Consider the following 21,465-nt stretch of genomic DNA (forward strand, 5'->3'; position numbering starts at 1 on the left):
ATCTTAGTTTAGGGTTTTCTTCTACCTCCCTGACTGTAAACTGCTGTCCATTTTTCCCTCACTAGCTATAAAACTTAGGAGAAATTTCCTTTGACTTTCAACCTCAAAGCCCAGTTATTTTTCATTAATCAGTTAGTTCAACAAATATTTATTCAATGCCTACTATGGGCAAAATAGATGCTGGGGATACAGAACTAAGTAAGACAGAATTGCTGCTCTTATGTGGAGCTGACTTTCTAGTTGAGGGTAAAGAAGAAAATGAGTTACCATTGATAGAGGGCTTACTGTGTGCCAGGCATTGTTCCAAGTGCTTCACATGCAACCCCTAACTGATGGATCCTATCCTCCCCATAGAGATCAGGAAACTGAGGCACAGAGAGGTTAAAGAACTTGTTCGTGGTCACCCAGCTAGCAAATGACAGCACTCTAAGATTTGGAAAGCCCAGAATTAAGTAGCTTAATAATTGTGCTTTCTTTTTCTTTTTTCTTTTCTTTCTTCTTTCTTTTTTTTTTTTTTTTTTCTTTTTTTTTGAGATGGAGTCTTGCTCTGTTGCCCAGGCTGGAGTGCAGTGGCGTGATCTCAGCTCACTGCAACCTCCACCTCCTGAGTTCAAGCAATTCTCCTGCCTCAGCCTCCTGAGTAGCTGGGATTACAGGCACATGCCACAATGCCTGGCTAATTTTTTTGTATTTTTTAGTAGAGACTGGGTTTCACCATGTTGGCCTGGCTGGTCTTGAACTCCTGACCTCAAGTGATCCACCCACCTCGGCCTCCCAAAATGCTGGGATTACAGGCATGAGCCACCATGCCCAGCTCTTTTCATTTTTCAATGCAGTTGTCTTCCATTCAAATAAATAAAACAACCAAATAAAAATTTAAAAATTAAATACAAATGTAAAAATAAAAGTTTTCCATTAGCAATCTTCTCGTACACATCTTTTCCTATTAGACCTTAGTTGATTTTTGTTTTAAATTGAGATGCGGACAACAACATCTCCCTTTTCAGTAAGGGAGATTTGGTTTATCTGTAAACAATAAAAATGCTAGTCTTATACACTATAGAGAAAGAAAAAAATTATGCAAAACTCTTACTTTGCAACTTTGCTGTTCTATCTAGAAACAAAGTCTTTTTTACTAGTCCAGATTTTTATCTTACAAGCAACAAAAGTTTACAGCAGAGTAAATAAGCTCTTTAAACTATTTGTATGTCTCAAATATTTCATAATAAAAAGTGAATTAAATGACTGCCTTTTGCAAATTGCTCTAATCTCAGCCTTCTTTATAAGCTTGTATTTAAAAATCTATTTATATGGAATTTCAGAAGCAGCCTTGCCTTAAATGAGCACTACTGAATCTTCATAACAAGATTATGTATTTGTTATGTGGAAAGCAAAAATAGGTATCAAATTCATATTTGAATTTTGCATTTTGAGACTTACAGAGGAATGGGTTGACAAATAGCTGACGATTAATTGGATCTGCTAAATATGGGCACCAATGAAGTGTGCCCACCAGAATGCATCTCTACACCTCCGTTCACACAAATCACTTCCTCTGGAAAGGCGCCCGTGGTAAAAGTAGGCATATGGGAATGATTCACTTGGGGAAAGTTGTACCCAGAATATCAAAACAGTTTGCTTTCTGTCGCTATATTCTTGCCATAATTTTTCTACCCAAAGGAACCACCTGCTATTATGGCTGTGACACCTGAAAAGCTTTCTGTATATTGCAGGAGATTGCTCATGTGTGGGTGGGTTTTCAGGCTGTTCAGTGGTATTTTAAAAAATGGTTCTTTGGGGAAAATATTCCCAGAAACTGGAACATTGCCTTGTCTTATCAAAATTGCTCTGTAGTCATGTTCACAAATACCTTCAAACATTGAGCTACAGATGGAATTCAGTAGAAGACATACTGAGCTAATTTCCTTTGTGTGACATTACCCAGAGAAATCAAGCTGTCAGTATCCTGAAGAACAAGCCCTCAAAGGGAGACGGTGGCCAAAGCCATAGGAAGCAGAAATGATTGAAGGGCTTGCCCTTCAAAACCTTCTTCCCATTCTCCCAAATTCATCTTATCCAATTAAAATTTATTATAAAAAAAAAAAACAACAAATAGACTCAGCATGTCTGACTTGGGATGGTTGTACACTTATAGTAAAGATGGTAAAATACTGGGCTGAAAAAGATCCTGAATCCTAGATCTTTCTTGATATTCCAGAATATATTCATAAAAGAGAATTACAGAAAGAGAGTTTTAGGCATACAGAATTTCATACTTTGGGCTAACTAGAGACGGTCATTTCTAAATTATGCCTTTGCTTTATCAAACTTTAGTTCAATCATTTAACAAATACTTAATGAGCATCTCTTTTGTGTGAACACTATTGTGAGTGTTACACAGTGAACAAAGCATTTTTTAAAAAATTCTTTCTTCTATGCCTTCCCACAGTGCCTAGGCCAAAAAGCTAAAAGTGGGCTGGGTGCAGTAGCTCATGCCTGTTAATCCCACACTTTGGGAGTCCAAGACAGGAGGATTGCTTGAGCCCAGGAGTTCGAAACCATTCAGGGCAACAAAGTGAGACCCCAGTCTCTACAAAAAATCAAGAAATTAGTGGGGCGTGGTGACATGCACTTGTGGTTCCAACTACATGGGAGGCTGAGGTGGGAGGAAGGGCTGAGCCCAGAAGCTCAAGGCTGCAGTGAGCCAGTTTGCACTAATGCATTCCAGCCTAGGCAACAGAGCAAGACCCTGCCACAAAAAATAAACATAAAAAATAAAAAAGCTAAAAAGATTCTCTTGCAGCTAGGGGTTTATATAATTTACTTTTTGCTAGTTATATGCATTTGCATAAGTCTTGATTTCAGAACAAACTTCAGTGGGGAAAATGTGGTCACAGCACTTTATCCATTTTGCTATCTAAAATTGATCTGTGGTATGATTCTGAAGCCAACAGACTTGTGGAGACTTCCTGATGTCCAGAGCATGACTAAGATAGTGTGTTTCTGAAGCTAGAAAGTGGTTGATGGCTTCTTGATCCTTAGCTTCTAGACTGTGGTAGGAGCGGCGATTCTTCTAACAGGCCAGTTCTACAGTGTTGTTCTGTGAGTCATTCCTGGAGGCCACATTTACAGCCTGCCCCACCGACCCTCCAATGGTTTTGCAATCCCTAAATTTAGGGACATTTCAGTTATCTCTTGCTGTGTAATAAGCACCCCAAAAACTTAGTTTGGCTGGGCAATTCTGCTGATCCTGCCTGGCCCCACATATGTAGGTGTATTCAGCTGTCAGTGGCCCTACTTTGTGTCACTTGCATGTCTAGGATTTTGGCAGGGATGCCTTGAAAGGCTGAGCCCTCTCTCTCCTATGGTCTCTCATCATTCAGTAATCTAGCCTGAGCTTCCTTACATGATGGCTGCCTTCTAAGAGGGTGAGAGTGGGAGCCGCAAAGCCTCTTAAGGCTAGGTCTGGAAGTGACACAGCATGACTTCTGCCTCATTCCATTGGTCAGAATTAAACCGAGGGCTAGCCCAGATATACAAGGAGAGAAAAATAGACTTCATCTCTTTATGGGAGTTGTGGCAATTGCAAAAAGGTGCGTGAAACAGGAAGGATTTTTGTAACATCAATCTACCACAACTGTTTTGAATCCCTTTCTGCTTCAAATACCTAGAATGGCTTCTGTTATCTGCAAATGAACTCTGGCTGATACAGAAAACATGCAGTGGGACCAGATAAGAGGCTGCTATCAGAAGTGTGTACATTAGCTGATAAATGAGACTTACCAGCCCGTTTCTGGATTATTGTCAGTTTCTTTACTGACGATACCCTATTCCATCCCAACGTGTCCTTGTTTGAATTGATTGAAATCTTTCATTTATTTCCACTAATACCAATGTGTAGCTGTGAGTATACAATATAATACAATATATCAAGTCTATAATATAATATAATCAAAATATCATATTTTGATAGCAGCCTCCTATCTGGTCTTCGAGATAGAGGAAGATTTGGGGCATATTTTGAAAGTAGAGCTGACAGTACTCTGATGGATTGGAAATGAATATGAGAGAAAGTGAGGAAGATGCCAAGGATGGAGTCAACAGTGACTTCAAGGTTTTATGGTAATCATGGTGCTATTTATGGAGATGAGGAAAGACAAGTTTAGAGAGAAAATTCAAGAGTTTGTTTTTGAATATGCCTATTAAATGTCAATCAGGCAGTAGGGTATAGGATTCTGGAGTTTTAGGGAAGAGGTGTGGGCTGTAGATATAAATTTGAGAGCCATCTGCATACAAAAAGACATTTAAATATGAAAGACTTGATTTGATTAACAAGGGAGAGGTGTAGGGAAGGAGATACTGAGCACAGCAATGTTTACACGTATGGAAGATAGATGAGTAGGCTCCATTTCAGTGTATACAGGAATCCCTGGAGACACTTGTTAACAATGTAGATTCCAGGATCCTAGTTCCATAAATTCTGATTCAGGTCTAATATTGAGGCCTGGCAATCTGCATTGTCAACAATGCAGGTTATCCTGAAGTGGGTAATCTGGGAATATCCTTTGAAAAACACTGAAATAGACTACCAACATCTATGAAAACATTTACAGGTCCTTAAATTTCAGGATGTTTCTTTTCTTTCTCCCCATTTCCTCTCATCCATTATGCATGAAAGACTTCTGCAAGATGCCAAGAGGGGAACTTGGGCTTTTTCTTTTTTCTAATTGCCTTTTACAGAGTGATGGAAAGTTAACTACGAAATCCTGCCGGGAAAAGAAGGACGACCTAGGCCTAAAAATCGTGTCTACTCTCCAAGAGAGGTATATTCTCCTTTAAACACCCAATTTGATGCCCAGTGGTAACACTTTATGAAGCAAGACCAAGAGCAAAGTCAACATTTCTTTGTTCCTTAATTATAAGCAGCATGTGCACCTTGCATATCTCAGCAAGTGATAAACAGTCATACTCCCCCAAATATTGAATGGAGGGTTGAGCAGATTAGATGAAAAACAAATGCTTAACAGCCTGCTGTAGATTTTACTTTCCTATCTCTCAAAATTAATGCTGAATAAGCCTCTATAAAGGGAAAATGCCCCTCCCTGTTTATACCATCATTGATACAAGACTGAATTCTTATTGACAGTGAACGTGTATTTCTAAAATATATAAATATGAAAATATGTTCACTCCTATCTAGTCTGAGACTGAATCAAATGTTGTGTTGGTGGTAAAATTATACAGACATAGTCTCCTGTTTTGCAGTTCAGTGGTTGCAAGAGGGCCTGAAGCTGCAGTAGCCATGTGCTGTAATAATGATTGCATTGATTAAGTGCCAATTACTTCTGGAGACTTTTCAAAGGCCTCTGCTGCAGAGTTGAAACTAGGCTTTCTGTCTGATATTAGATACATCTCTGTAATGCTAGGTGATGGCTGGTTTGGGATCTCTGGCAATTACTTCTGTCATGTACTTTAATCAACAGCGTGCCTACTATTATAACAAGTCCCCACACCCACTGTGAAGCATTACTCAGACTCTCTTTCCCTTAACCCCCACCCTGCTCACATGAACCTGAGCTTCTGACCCATAGATGATTAAGTTGCTCTGGTGAATTACCCTCAGTGGGAGGGGTCAGCCTTCCAACCAGAGCCAGATCTTTACCACAACCAAGTGCTTGTCTGGAGGGATGATGAATCCTATGGGCCCAGCCAGAGGTCAAATTACCTGTCTAGCTATTCTGCTGGGTATCAGTCTTCTGGCAGGCATCCTATTTAGCACATGCTTCCATTAGCAAATATTTAGGAAGGACCTATGCTTGCATATAGTTCCCCGAAAAATTATTTGCAACTAAGTTTTGGATCTAATCACCATCATTGGCTGATTTTGCCACCATCTTTGAAATAGTTGGCAGACTCTGATAGAACATTGATGGACTGAAAGTTGAGCTAAAAGAGTGACTAAGTCACCAACTTGCTGTGTGACCTTGGGCATTTATTTCAAAACAAGGGGATTGTGCAATACATTTTCTGAGATCCCGTCCAACTCTAGCACTCGGTGGATTAATTTCATTTTTGCAGTGAGCTTCTTATTCATTTGCCAGAGGCAATTGAACTAATTCACTAGGGCTGCCATTCAAAGTTCTTCAAACTGGGTGACTTAAGCAACAGAAATTTATCTTCTCACAGTTCTGGAGGCTGGGAACCCAAGATCAAGATATTAGCAGAGTTCGTTCTTTCTGAGGGAAGTGAGGAAGGAATCCATTCCAGGCTGCTCTCCTTGGCCTGTAGAGGGCCATCTTCATCTTCATATGGTGTTCTTCCTTTGTGTGCATCTGTCTCCAAATTTCCCCTTTTTATAAGGATAGCAGTCATATTGGAGTAGAGATGCCCTAATGACCTCATTTTAACTTGATTACCTCTATAAAGACCCTATCTCCAAATAAGGTCACATTCTGAGGGACTGAGGTTAGCACTTTAACATATGAATACTTGGGGGATACAATTCAACCCATAACAAAAAGTAAGTATTAAATATAGGTAAGGAATAAAGAATAATGCTTTGGTGGCCTTTAAAGCTGGTAACTGACAGGGACATGGTCAGCCAGCAAGTAAGCATAGATTGTCAAATTTATGTTGTAACTCTAATGGCTTAAACCTACATTAACATTAATTTTATCTCCACATATGGATATTGTGTAAGAGTCAGCTCTGAATTCTCTTCTACCTGAAATTTTTCAGCGTTGCCCTGCTTTCCAATGTTATTTCATCTGTTTTTATAATTGGATGTGAAACTTCTTGAGAAAGGTTCCTATGACTCTTTAACCAATTATTGTTCAAAGCAGTCCCCAAAGTGTTAAGTAGGTAGGTCATTGTTTAATTAAATGACCCTGTTGAGGTTTGATTGAGTTTGGCCTTCAGAGGATATAATTATAAGTAAAATATGCTTTCCTGTGCTGATATGGGTCTTCTGATTATATAATGTTATTTATATATTAAGAAGAGAGAAAAGGAATGCATTAGATTTTGATGACTCACAGCTACACATCTGGCATTAATGGAAATAAATGAAAGATTTCAATCAATTCAAACAAGGACACGTTGGGATGGAATAGGGTATCGTCAGTAAAGAAACCGACGATAATCCAGAAACTCACGATAAGCCAGAAACTGACTGGTAAGTGTCAAATGATCACTGATCTCTTTTCCAGAGTCTCTCTAGCCTGGAAATCCACTAGGTGGAGCAAACGATCAGGAATTAGCTGCCCAAGAGCTCTCACAAGCAAATATCAACCAGTACTGCAGCTATACCTTTTCCTCTATAAAACCTAGACAAAGGCTGGGGGAAAATTGAGTTTCTGAAGCTGCTTGAGATCAAATGTTCCCTGTTCATTAGAATGGACAGTAGCTCAAGGAATAAAGAAACTCAGATTTGCTGAGCTGGACATGATTACTAAATACACAGGAGGCACACCCATCTTGGACTATTTCCCCATGGCTTGGCTCTCATTACATATTTCCTTTCTGCTTTCATTGGTGGCAGATGGAATTTGGGACAGACCTCTTATCCAAGCTCCTGTATTCGAAATATCCTATGCTTAGATCATACATCTTTTTCCCGCCTACTCTAGGCATCCCAAAGTTCTGGTATCAACCTGGTTTCTATTTAAATATATTCTCTTTGATTCCAGGCCCTTGGATTCTAACATTTCCTTCCTTGGATTCCAATCTTGTCTTTTTTTCTGCACTTATGTGTCAGTTAGCTGAGCAGAAGCCAGGTTCTTATTTGAGGATTTTTAAGGTGTAAAGGGAGACTGTCCTTGTTTCCCTATCAGTTCTTTGTCCCTTGTGCAAAGTGTACTCTGCGTTTGCATTCAAACTGCAGTTGATAACTGTCCTATATCTCAGTCAAAATCTACTACCAATAGAAGGCATGGTTTATTACAATCATCATTCCATAACACGCAAGTCCAAACACTTGCAGAGGGAAACTTGAGATAGGAGGTAAATTCCAAATCCAAAGTTATTCTATTTTTCATGGCTATGACTCTGTGGCAGGATAATCTATTGAAATATTAATTTCTTTGTCTACTTTCCATACTTTCTCTACCCCTTTGATCTAAGTGAGTTAGGTAGGCCCTTAGTAATTTCTTACCTTAGAGATATTTTGCAGAACGATCTAGCTGTCTGTAGATAAAACCTGAACTCAGTGAAGATAGTATTATCAATGTCTTTGAAGGCAGCAGGAAAAGGAAAGGAGAAAATTTCCCGAGAATATAAAGAAGTTTTCAGTCTATGGGTGAGGGTGAGTAGGACTACACATGGCCACAGGAGAGTACTGGACTGCAGTGGACATGTCAGTGGTAACCAGTATGTACTGACAACTGGCAGGATCTCTGCCAGGCTTTGGTGCCATGTAAGACTCCAGGACCTTGCAAAACCCTTGCAGTGGGGAGTCCAAATAATGACTGAGATTACAATTTCTGCCAATCAAGCTGGATGGGGACTCAGAGTCAGAGTTAAGTAGGTGAAAAACAAATGAAGAAGTGAGATATTTCTTGCACATCTGAGTTTATCTGAGTTTCCTATTGGCTGCACTCTAATTAAGAGTTCATCATGGAGGTCTGTGATCTCAGGGCAGTATAGAATGGTGGGTAAAGTATGGTCTCTGGAAACAGGCTACCTGGGTCCAAATCTGAGCTCTGCTACTGATTAGGTATGAATCCTTGTATAAGTGATTCAGCCTCTCTCTACCACAGGTTTCCCCCTGTGAAGTGGGGATGTTAATAGTACGTATCTTACAAGGTTGTGGTTGAAAAATCAGTACCTGACATATAGCAAAATTAAATGAATGTAAACTATTATTTCTATAGGGTTTTTTGCATCACTATAGAGGTTGTTGAAATTTAAATTAATTTTTAAAATACACAATACACACAAATGGTACAAAAGGTTTTAAAAGAGATACATTGAAAGATAAAGGTGTACAACAAAAAATTGTTCCCTAATTTTCCTCCCCAGATGCAACCTGTGTCACTAATTGTATATTAAACAAATGAAACTCCTTACATATGTTTCTGCATCTTCCCCCCCTTAACAATACATTGTGAAAATTGTTCTTTGATAGTATTCCATTATATGGATATATTCTAGATTATTAACTTATTGAACTAGTCTTCCTCATGGACTGGTTTTTTACTCTTACAAATAATACTGCAATAAAATCTTTGTACCTACATCTTTGAGCACGTCTGGAATATCTGTGGGATAAGTTCCTAAAAGTAGAATTACTGAATTCAAGGCTCTGTACATTATAAAATCTGATAGATACTGTCAAATTGCCTTCCATACAGCAAATTATACTCCCGAGGCCAAGGCGGGCGGATCACGAGGTCAGGAGTTCAAGACAAGCCTGGCCAACATGGTGAAACCCCATCTCTACTGAAAATACAAAAATTAGCTGGGCGTGGTGGCAGAAGCCTGTAATCCCAGCTACTCGGGAGGCTGAGTCAGAAGAATCGCTTGAAACTGGAAGGTGGAGGTTACAGTGAGCTGAGATTGTACCACTGCACTCTAGCCTGGGCAACAAGAGTGAAACTCCATCTCAGAAAAAAAAAAAAGAATGCCAGCGGAGTAGGTTGTTTACTTTTCTAATGTTTGCCAATCTGTTAAGTCCTCTTATAATTTGTATTTGCATTTATCTTAATAATGAGATTGAACATATTTTTCATATTTTAAAATCCCATTTCTATTTCCTTTTTGAAAAACAATCTGCTATAAAAAGCATTGTTCAGAAGTGACAATAACATATCTGATGGTTATATGAAGATCCTTCTAATCTCGTCACCAGGAAAATATGTTTCTGCCATCAAAAGCTTCCTGACAGTTCCGTTATGTGATGTACTCTGAATTCTTTGTGGTTATCCCTCAATTCCACTGCACCAGGGAGCTAAGAGAAGATTTTTGTTTCCTTTAGTATATCTGGTAGTGAAAGGCACTCAGGGATCAAAGGATGAAAGTGATAAGATGCTTCCTTGGACACAACCTTAGATGCAGTCACTTCCTCAGAGAATATGGAGAATCCAAAAGCAAAAGAACTTGAATGAATCTTTGCAACCAAGACACCCCAGTAACAGCTTTCAGAGGTGAGAGAAGCAGAATCAAATTTTTTAAAATGTCTGAATAATTTAAAAATGATTACCTTGTGCTGTTATACCTACTACAGTTTTTCTGTGAAAGTGAAAAGTAAGTGAAATGAGAATGGTTCAATCAAATGTCAGCCATTTATCAAAAGAACCTCAGGGAAACCATAAGCTCCTTTTTCTAGACTGTTATCTAGAAAGGAAGAGACACCAGGAGAACTACACAGTCAGAGCTAACAATAATGCAAGGAAGAAGGAAAAAACTGATCAGAAGGGGCTGTTCTGTCTGACACATACTATTTCTTTTCCAGGAAGGAAACAGTGCTAACTAGGAAGCCAAATCCAAATTTAGAGATTTAATTAATTTTCCATTTGAAAGTCACAGTTAGGATAATCAGTGTCTACTTGCGGGACACCCTCTCTGCCACGCTAAGCATCAGCACACCTGTGTGTGTAATTGACCTAGAAGGTGGGCTGTTATTCCAACCATAAGATGGATAGAATCTAAAATTTGGGGTATCATCTAGTTCGTCATTTTACAGATGCCGGAATCTAGGATGAGAGTCAAGTGGCTTCTCCAAGGCTACGCTGTGGAGAGTGGATACCACTGCTGAAAGGGAAATGTAAGCTCTTCACCTCATCATACTGTAGCATAGGGCTCTGCATCAGTAAAACCAGCTATGTGGCTTCTGCAAGGTTCCTATTCAAAGATATGTTTACATATAAATCTATATTAGTCTGCGAGGTTGCTGATAGCAAAATACCAACAAACAACACACCAATACCAAAATATCAACAAATACCAACAACAAACAAAGTACCACAGAAAAAATGTCTGTTAAATAAGACATTTAGTTCTCACAGTTCTGTAGGTTGGGAAGTCCAAGATAAAGGTGCTGACAGCTTCAATTCCTGGTAAGGGCTCTCTTCCTGGCTTGCAGTCAGCTGCCTTCTTGCTGTGTCCTCACAGGATATAGAGAGAGCCCTGGTATGTCTCTCTCTCTCTTGTTTTTTCTTTCATTTTGAGACAGTCTTGCTCTGTCACCCATGCTGGAGTGCACTGGTGAGAACCATAGCTCACTGCAGCCTCAACCTCCCACCTCAGCCTCCCAAGTAGCTGAGACTACAGGTGCGTGCCACCACACTGGGCTAATTTTTTTTTAATTTTTATAGAAATTTAGCAGAAATTTTAGCCATGTTGCCCAGGCTGGTCTCAAACTCTGGGCTCAAGCGATCCTCCTGCTTTGGCCTCCCAAAGTGCTGAGATTACAGGCAAGAGCCACTGCACCTGACTCTTTCTCTTCTTAGAAGGGCACTAATCCCATCGCGAGTCCCCCACCTTCATGACCTCTTCTAAATCTAATTATTTCCCAAATGCCCCATCTCCAGAAACCATCATGTTGGCAGTTAGGGCTTCAACATATGAATTTGGGAGGGGAGGGAACACAATTCATTCCATTGCTCTTCCTCTGTGTGTATTTGTTGCTGTTGTTGGCCTCCTCCCCCAAGGAAGAAAGCTCCACAGATTTCGTCTGTTTCATTGACTTTAGTATACTCATCAGCCAAAACAGCAGCCACACCTATATTCAATAAACATTTATTGAATGAATGGATTTACTGAGTGCTTGCTCTATGCCATACACTGTCCTAAGCACTTTAGATTAACTTTTAGAATCCTTATAATGGCCTTATAAGCTAGGTACTATTACTCCCTTCATTTATACATGAGGAAACTCAGACATGGAGGGGTTAAATAGTTGCCCTGGTTTCATAGGAGACAGAGCCAAGGTTGTGAAATAAGGCACCCTAGCTCCTTAGCTCATTTTCTTTTCTTTTCTTTTTTTTTTTTTTTTTTTTGAGGTGGAGTTTTTGCTGTTGTTGCCCAGGCTGGAGTGAAAGGGTGCGATCTCAGCTCACTGCAACCTCCGCCTCTCAGGTTCAAGTAATTCTCCTGCCTCAGCCTCCTAAGTAGCTGGGATTACAGGCATGCACCACCACCCCTAGCTAATTTTGTGTTTTTAGTAGAGGTGGGTTTTCACCATGTTGGTCAGGCTGGTCTCGAACGCCTGACCTCAGGTGATCCACCTGCCTCGGCCTTCCAAAGTGCTGGGATTACAGGCGTGAGCCACCGCACCCGGCCCTTTAACTCATTTTCTTATCCATTACACGATGCACAGAGTATTATTTTCCCCCAAAGCTACTAGGAGGTGCCTATGGAGTTTAAAATTTGCATAAATGTAAAGTACAATGTTGGCTAATGTGTTGGCTTTTTTCCCTAATATTTCAGTTTCTAGAAATGCTTCTGATTATAATACCTAAATTCTTGCATATAAAAGCTGTCCTGGTGAGGACAGTGTTTCCCCTGCACTGTTGTTATCCAGGCTTATATTCTAGGTGTGTATTACTGGTTCTAGTCCTGTGTTTCTGGTAGCCAGGGGACGGGTTCCCTCCTACTCAGATCCTTCCTAACACAATATTACCATTGACTTATTTTTCCATTCTCAGAGGCTTCTCATCGTTGTAAAAAGTGATAATAAGTAAGGTTATTGATGGCACATGGACTTGGGTTGGGGGTAGAGGGTGGTGGAGAAGATCTTTAGAGGTGAGCCAATAGCATAACACGACACAGCTGTGTTTTGAGATAAAATGTCATCTTACTGGTCAGGATGGACATCCCAAGAATATCAAATAAATTTCAAGTTTACTCTGGGCTGGGCACTTTTATATTTTATGTTATATAATTCTTACTTAACCTTGAGATGTGGGTATGGAAAAGAAACTGACGGCTCATAGCTAATAAGAGGAAGAACCGGAATTTGAAACCAGATCTGTGTGACTTCAGATGTCTGCTATTTCACTGGCCTGTTATTGCCTTCTTTCCAGGGAGAGCACCATCCCCTAAAAAAGTGAGATGGCAACGCACCTCATCCACTCTTTCAGGTAAGTATTTGCAGTTCTTAGGGATAGGAAGTGTGTGTGACCAAATCAGGAAGCAAATTATGCTACCATCATATCACAATCTGATCAAAAAGTAAAATTCATCAATGTACCAGTCATATCCCTAACCAATCTCCAATTATTTTCTGTAGCAACTGCATAGACTTTCTCTCTCTCTCTCTCTCCCCACCCCGCCCTCCAGCATTGAATGGTTATCCCAGACTGAAGTGCAGTGGCACAGTCATAGTTCACTGTGTCTTCGAACTCCTGGGCTCAAGCAGTCCTCTAGCCTCAGCCTCCAGAGTAGCCAGGAATACAAGCACGTGCCACCATGCCCGGCTAGTTTTTATTTTTTGTAGAGATGGGGGTCTCACTATGTTGTCCAGGCTGGTCTTGAAATCCTGGTTTCAAGCAATCCTCCAGCCTCAGCCTCCCAAAGTGCTGGGCCCTTTTTTTCCCTTTTTTAAATAGCTTTATTGAGATAACTTACATACTATAAAGTTCACCCATTTAAAGCGTACAACTCAATGGTTTTTAAGTATATTTGAAGAATTGTGCATCATCACCATAATCTAATTTTAGAATATTTTCATCACTCCCCAAATAAATTGTATAGTCATTAGCAGTCATTCCCCAATCACCACCTCCTGAGCCCTAGACAACACTAATCTATTTTCTGTCTTTAGATTTGCCTATTCTGAAGATTTCCTATAAATGGTTTCGTGTGTTACGTGGTCTTTTTTTGACTGGCTTCTTTGACTTAACATGATGTTTTTGAGGTTCATCCACATTGCGGCATATATCAATACTATATTTCTTTTTATTGCCCGCAAAGTCTCCTTTTGAAAAACGCTTCCTTTATCCATAAATGTGTTTTGAATTTGGGCTGACCTCTCCAGTGAGCCCAACCTTGACCAGAGCCTGTTTCCTGGCGAACCAGCTTCCACATGTGACAAGGACAACGTCAGAACAGGACAGACCAACCTTGGGTTCCTTTCCTGGACGCTGCCAGTAGAAATCCCAGAATTTCTTCGAAGGACAAGGTGTGGCTCTGTAGATGGCAGGCAGGGAATGACATCAGGATCTGTCGTGGCAGGGGCCAATGGCACCAGTTGCTCACTCTGTTTTGTTTTTGTTTTGTGTCGAGTTTAGATTTTTAGATTAAAGGTTTTTACTCAAAAGCTGCTTCTCCTCCGAAAACCATTTGAAACTTTATACAGCCAGCTGGCTCCAGAAGTTTCTGCAACCAGAAAGCTTTGATTCTGCTGCCACCTGCTGTCTGAAGCCAGAAACAACTTTGGATAAGAGACCTTGTTGAGACCATGTTTGAATAAGGCATGAGTTGCAGTTCTGAAAAGGCTTTTTCCCAGTGCTATGCTTATATATTTAGGTCTCTTCTTTATGTGTATATTTTTCTGTTTTCTGCCTAAAAGTTCTGATCTCTTGAAAACCCACCAAAAGAGTGTTCCACTAAAGCTTTGTCAGTATGAAAAGACCCATACAAGCTTTTTTCCTTTATTTAATCAGGCCTCAGGTGCTACGATTGTTCATTTCTTTGCTTCTTTCCCTCTCTTATGTCCTTCTTGCCTTTCATAGGCATTTGTTTAGTGTTTATTATGTATCAGTTTTTGTGAGGGCTGTGAAGGTATAAAATGTGAAAGACTTGGGTGATTGCCTTCGAAGAAATTACACTCTGAGTGGTGGTTATGCCCAGATAGCCAGGATGGCCTGCTGAGCAGTGAATCCCCTAGACTTTTTTCTATGAAATAAAGGCATAATTCTGCACATATTTTTTACTTGTTTTTTTTTAATCTTAAAATACTTTTTGGCGATCCTTCCATGCCACACAAATCTATTCCACTTAATATAGAATTTCACTGTATTTATGAATCATGGTGAATTAAACCTTTCCTCTATTAGTGAGCATTGAGATCATCATTGTTTTACTTTTACAAACAATGCATAAGGGAACTTCCTTGTACCTGTCTCTTGGAGGCATATTTCTGAGTATTTCTTTAGGATACACACCTGGAGATAAACTTACTGAGGCAAAGGTATCTATGTTTTTCCTTGTAATAGATACCGCTAAATCACTCTTTCCAAAAAGCTGCCCAATTTACACCTCCACCATCAGATTCAGATTTCCCATTTACACACAGCAAGATGGACACTTTATATTTTCAGGCTTTAGTTTCGGCCAGTCTGATGAATAAAAATTGGTATTTCATTGTTTTAATTTGTCTTTCCCTGCTTACTTAATAAGATTAAGAATATATTTTCATATGTTGATTGGTTATTTGTATTTTCAATTAATTGTTGGTATCTTTTGCTCACTTTTTGTATATTGGTTTGTCTTTTTTTCTTATTGACTCTTAGGTGCTCTCTATATATTCTGGATTTTTTTTTTTTTTTTTTTTTTTTTGAGATGGAGTCTTGCTCTGTCGCCCAGGCTGGAGTGCAGTGGCACGATCTCGGCTTACTGCAAGCTTTGCCTCCTGGGTTCATGCCATTCTCCTGCCTCAGCCTCTCAAGTAGCTGGGACTACAGGCGCCTGGCACCACGCCCGGCTAATTTTTTATATTTTTAACAGAGACGGGGTTTCACCGTGTTAGCCAGGATGGTCTCAATCTCCTGATCTCGTGATCCGCCTGCCTCGGCCCCCAAAGTACTGGGATTACAGGCGTGAGCCACCACGCGCGGCCTATTGTGGATTTTAATTCATTGTTAGGTTTGCTGCAGAATGGGCACTGTATGTACAATTTCTTGTTCTCACAGCAACCACAGAAGGTAGGTTTTGTCATCCCTGTAGCAGAATTGTCCTATCTGAGCCTAAATGTCCACTGGGCATGTGGGGCATGTGATCACCCCTGTCCCAAGCATATATTTGTATAATCTGATGGACAAGAGACTTTTGTGTGTGCACAAATCCATGTGCATATGTGTGTGTGTGAGTGTAAGAATGGAGAAAGTTCCAGAACAGGTGTCTTGGAGGCAGTAGGAAGAAGAGAGGGAGGGAAGGGAGAATGGAAGAAGAGAAGGGAGAATGGAATGGTATGGTGCCTAGTCTCCCAGCCCAGCCTTGGTTTGGTAGAGGGAGCTGTGGGGGCATCAGGGGCAGGCAATGGTGTTTCAGGGCCCAGGTGACAAAGCACAGTGCAAAGTGAAAGGAGAGGCATTTTTCCTGTTTCTCCGAGAACACAGCAGAACCACCTGGCAGGCCTGCTGAACAGCAGCCGTGAAGTGTCAGAAAGGTGCCTCCTCCTGGCAGCCATGGCAGCGGTGACAGTAGTCAGGGGTCCTTCCCAAATAGCTTGTCAAGAGAACGTGGGCATCTATGAGAGACCTCCTCTAGGCACCTAGAAATAACAGAGGAGATTCTGTGGTTATGCAGCCAGGAATCAAGTGGTCAGCATATTCTTGTGCTGGCCTGTTACCCATGGGCATGGGTGGCCCTGGAACATTTAGCTTACATGTATGGGGGGACATTGAAGCCCAGAGAGTTTAGGTAACTTGCCCAAAGCTCCTAGCAAAGAAGTATTGAAGAAGCCAAACGTCCTACATCTTTGTAACTTTTTTTTAAAATTAAAAAGTGAACTTTAATGTCGAAAATGCAAACTGTAACCTTTCAAATATGGCTCCCAAGAGGGATCAACAAGCAAAATCAGAGGAAATGATTCCTTGAATATTTTTATGAAGCTGGACCTGAAAAGGATAGAGCATTGACAGATTCTGTGTTAAAATCAGCTCCCCACAACAGGACATGTAAAGTCCCAGGAGGCCCATTAGGGGAAAGTGTCACAATTCCAGATTTTTTATGGCTGTGCTGTAGAAGGGGCCTTCCCCACCCACTTTACCAATAAAGCTGGGACTCCCACCTCTGCAGGTCACAGGGGAATCCAGCTCAATTAGACTTTCCCCCAGATTCATTCAGATCCAGATGTTATCAAGACCCAAAGATTTCCTGCCCCAGGCTTGATTCAGAAATCTCATACATCACTCATTCAACCTGTCAACCAACAATCACCGAGTTTCAGTTTGGGGTCTCAGCACTGTCCTAGGCTTGAGAAGGATAAATAGATAAAACCTACTGGTTCTGCCTCAAGAATTTTACAGTCCAGCGAGGGAGGCAACAGGTAAATGGATATTTACAGCACAGCAGTAAGTGCTATGAAGAGGGGAGCCCAAGACCATGAGATCCTAGAGGAAGGTCAAGTAATGAAAACTGGGGAGAGGTCATTTTAGAAAAAAAATCTTTTTTTTTTTTTTTTGAGATGGAGTTTCACTCTTGTTGCCCAGGCTGGGGTGCAATGGCACAATCTCAGCTCACTGCAACCTCCATCTCCAGGGTTCAAATGATTCTCCTGCCTCAGCCTCTGAATAGCTGGGATTACAGGCACGCACCACCATGCCCGGCTAATTTTTGTATTTTTAGTAGAGACAGGGTTTCACCATGTTGATCAGGTTGGTCTCGAACTCCTGAACCTCAGGTGATCTGCCCACCTTGGCCTCCCAAAGTGCTGGGATTACAGGCGTGAACCACTGTGCTCAGCCAAAAAAACTTTCAAATTGTGTATATTTGAGGTGTACAGCACAATGTTATGGGATACATATAAATAGTAATATGATTACATTTATGAAGCAGATTAATATTTCTATCATCTCAAATAGTTACTTTTTTGTGACAAGGGCAGCTAAAATCTACTTATTTAACACAAATTCCCAGTATGATACAATTTTTTTAACTTTAGTCTTCATGTTGGACCTTAGATGTGGAGGCTTTTCATATTTTGTATCCTTTGACCTACAGTGCCTCATTTCCTCTCCCCACCACCCAATCATGGTAACCACTGTTTCATTCTCTCTGTGTATTTGAGCTCTTTTTAAAATGCCATGTATAAGTGAGGTCATGCAATGTTTTTCTCTCTGTATCTGGATTATTTCACTTAGCCTAATGTCCTCCAAGTCCACTCATGTTGTGGCAAATGACAGGATCTCCTTTTCTTAAGACTGCATAATATTCCATTGTATGGGGGGAGCTTCAAAAGGTTCATGGAAAAATGGAATTAAAAGATAAAAATTGAAAATATAAACTATTTCTCAACATAATCTCCATCAAGTTCAAGATGCTTTTGAAAGCAATGATACCAGCCATTTAGTCCATCTCTGAAGAACTGAGGGTCTTGGGAATTTAACCACATCAATGCAGTCCTTTTTACATTATTAACTGAAGAAAAATGGGTGTACCTTATAGGGTTTTTTTAAGAGTAGGAAACCAAAAAATGTCAGAAGAAGCCAAATCAGGACTGTAAGGTGGATGCCTAATGATTTCCCAATGAAACTCTAAAAGATTATCCTTGTTTGATGAGAGAAATGAGCAGGGACATTGCCACGGTGGAGAAGGACTTTCTGGTGAAGTTTTCCCAGGGATTTTTCTGCTAAAGCTTTGGCTAACTTTCTCAAAACACTCTCATAATATGCAGATGTTATTGTTCTTTGGCCCTCCAGAATACCAACAAGCAAAATGCCTTGAGCATCCCACAAAACTGTTGTCATGACCTTTTCTTTTGACCAATCCACTTTTGCTTTGACTCGACCATTTCCACCTCTTGGTGGCCATTGCTTTGGGCTTTGTCTTTAAGATCGTACCTGTAAAGCCATGTTTCGTCTCCCATTACAATTGTTTTGCTTTAGGAGCTTGATGTCGCTTCTTTAAAATTTGGATTGAAAGCTCGGCTCTTGCCTGCAGCTGATCTGGATGCAACAGTTTTGGCACCCATTGAGTGGAAAGTTTATTCAACTTGAATTTTTCAGTCAGATTTACGTAAGTGGAACCAGTTGAGATGTCTCTGGTGTTGGCTATTGTTTTTGCTGTTAGTCATCAATTCTCTTCAATTAGGGCATGAACACGATTAATTTTTTCCTTGAAAATTGATGTGGATGTTCTGCCACTATGGGCTTCATCTTCAACACTGCCTCATCTGTTTTTGAAACAAGTTATCCATTTGTAAACCGCTGATTTATTTGGGGATTGTTTCCATAAACTTTTTGTAAAGAATCAGTGATTTGATCATTCTTTCACACAAGCTTCACCATACATTTGATGCTTGTTCTTGCTTCAATTTTAGCAGAATTCATGTTGCTCCGACAGGGACTCTTTTCAAACTGATGTGTTATCCTTAGTGTCTCTAACTAGATCCTGAACAGACATGTTATAAACAAGTTAGTACTAGTTTATTTTGTTGCGACCAATTTTGAAATCCATACATGGTTTTTTGTTTTTTGTTTTCCTTTTGGAGACGGAGTCTTGCTCTGTTGCCCAGGCTGGAGTGCAGTGGTGCGAACTCGGCTCACTGCAAGCTCCGCCTCCCGGGTTCACGCCATTCTCCTGCCTCAGCCTCCGGAGTAGCTGGGACTACAGACACTCGCCATCACGCCCGGCTAATTTTTTTTTGTATTTTTTAGTAGAGACATTGTTTCACCGTGTTAGCCAGGATAGTCTCGATCTCCTGACCTCATGATCCGCCCGTCTCGGCCTCCCAAAGTGCTGAGATTACAGGCCTGAGCCACCGCGCCCGGCCACATAGTTTTTTTTTTAATAATACAGACTTTCCATGAACTTTTTGAAAATACCTTGTATGTACACCACAAAACCCATTTTCTTTATCCATCCTAAATGTCAGTGGGCACTTAGTTTGTTTCCTTATCTTGGCTATTGTGAATAACATGACAATGAACAGGGGAGTGCAGACATGTTTACAAGGTGATGATTTCATCTCCTTTGGGCATATACTCAGGAGAGGGATTGCTGCATCATATGGTAGTTCCATTTTTAATTTCTTTAGGAACCTCCATACTGTTTCCTATAATGACTGTACCAATCTACATTCCCACTAATAGTGTACTGTGGACCTGAAACCATAAAACTCCTAGAAGAGAACACATGGGAAAATCCTCTCAACATTTGCCTTGACAATGATTGTTTTTTGAAACGGAGTCTCTCATTCTTTCACCCAGGCTGGAGTGCAGTGGTGCAATCTCGGTTCACTGCAACTTCTGCCTCCTGGGTTCAAGCAATTCTCCTGCCTCAGCCTCCCGAGTAGCTGGGACTACTGGTGTGTGCCACTATGCCTGGCTAATTTTTGTATTTTTAGTAGAGATGGAGTTTCACCATGTTGGCCAGGCTGGTCTCGAGCTACTGACCTCAAATGATCCACCCGCCTTGGCCTCCCAAAGTGCTGAGATTACAGGTGTGAGCCACTGCACCTGGCCTGATTTTTTTTTTTTTTAAATATCACATCAGAAGCTCAGGCCACAAAAACAAAAGCAAATAAAGGGGACTACATTAAACTAAAAAATTCTGCACAGCAGAGGAAACAATCAACAAACTTAAAAAGCAACCTATGGACTAGGAAAATATAATTGCAAACCACATATCTGATAAGGAATTAATACCTAAAATATATAAGGAACTCTTACAACTCAATAGCAGAAGAACAAATAACCCAATTTTAAAAATGGGCAAAGGGTTTTTCTGCCTCCACTGCCACCATGGCGCCTGTGAAAAAGCTTGTGGTGAAAGGGGGCAAAAAAGAAGCAGGTTCTGAAGTTCACTCTTGATTGCATCCACCGCATAGAAGATGGAATCATGGATGCCGCCATGCTACCAATTTTGAGCAGTTTTTGCAAGAGAGGATCAAAGTGAATGGAAAAGCTGTGAATCTTGGTGGAGGAGTGGTGACCATTGAAAGGAGCAAGAGCAAGCTCACCGTAACACCGGAAGTGCCTTTTTCCAGAAGGTATTTGAAATATCTCACCAAAAAATATTCGAAGAACCATAATCTATGTGATTGGTTGTGCATAGTTGCTAACAGTAAAGAGAGTTACGAATTACGTTATTTCCAAATTAATCAGGACAAAGAAGAAGAGAAAGATGAGGATATAAATTTTATTTATCTGGAATATTTTGAATGAATTCTTGAATAAAACTTGGGAACCAAAAAAAATGGGCAAAGGATCTGAGCAGACATTTCTCCAAAGAAATGGTTCACATCAGCTCATTGCTGCAGCAATGGTGGAGTAAAAAGGTAGGTAACGAATGTGAGCAGTCTGTGGGAGGTGTCTCATGTACTTTACTGGGGAGCTTGAAGTCTTCCCTGAAGGTAATAAAAATCCAACAATGCAATAAAATTTATTTTTCAAGTTCACCCTGGCAGCACTGTGGAGAAAAATTTAGAAAGGATTAAGATGAGAGCTAGGGTCTGTAGATCAGCTTTTAAGGGTTGTCTGTTATATGTAAAATTTTGTGCTTATGTGACCATGTGATTCTTCTGTGGAGAGGTTCAGAGTTATTGTTGGATTCTCAAAGGGCTCCCTGGCCCAAATAGAGGAG

The 21,465-nt window shown here is 40.5% G+C and overlaps 1 pseudogene; it reads left to right on the forward strand.

Annotated features, from left to right (window-relative positions):
- The first annotated feature begins 20,624 nt into the window (after window positions 1–20,624).
- On the forward strand, window positions 20,625–21,047 carry LOC100451646 (large ribosomal subunit protein eL22-like; annotated as a pseudogene).
- Window positions 21,048–21,465: the final 418 nt, after the last annotated feature.

The sequence above is a fragment of the Pongo abelii genome, chromosome 1 (assembly GCF_028885655.2).
Source record: "Pongo abelii isolate AG06213 chromosome 1, NHGRI_mPonAbe1-v2.0_pri, whole genome shotgun sequence".
Classification (NCBI taxonomy): Eukaryota; Metazoa; Chordata; class Mammalia; order Primates; family Hominidae; genus Pongo; species Pongo abelii.